Genomic DNA, 409 nt, shown 5'->3' on the forward strand with positions numbered 1-409 from the left:
CTTCCCAACTAGTAGCACTCAAAATATTCTCTGTATCTTTGAGTTTATTTCCACTTTTGTTGTTATTGTTGTTGATTTTGTTCTCTAGATTCCACATGTACGTAAAATCATGCAATATTTGTCTTTTCGATCCGATGCATTTCATTGAGCACAATACCCTCTAGGTCCATCAAGGCAACATCTTTTTCCATCCTCTTCCTTTTAGTCTGTGAGTGTCTTTTAATCTGAAGTGAGTCTCTTACAGGCAGCATATGTAGGGGTCTTGTTTTCTTATCCATCAGTGACCCTATCCTTTGGTTGGAGCACTTAATTCTTTTCCATTTGAGGTACTTGTTGATAGGAATGTAGTTATTACCACTCTCTATTCCTGTTTTTGATACATATTTTTTCTTCTTAAAGAAGTCCCTCC

This window comes from Pteropus vampyrus, unplaced genomic scaffold (genome assembly GCF_000151845.1).
Source record: "Pteropus vampyrus isolate Shadow unplaced genomic scaffold, Pvam_2.0 Scaffold55, whole genome shotgun sequence".
NCBI lineage: Eukaryota > Metazoa > Chordata > Mammalia > Chiroptera > Pteropodidae > Pteropus > Pteropus vampyrus.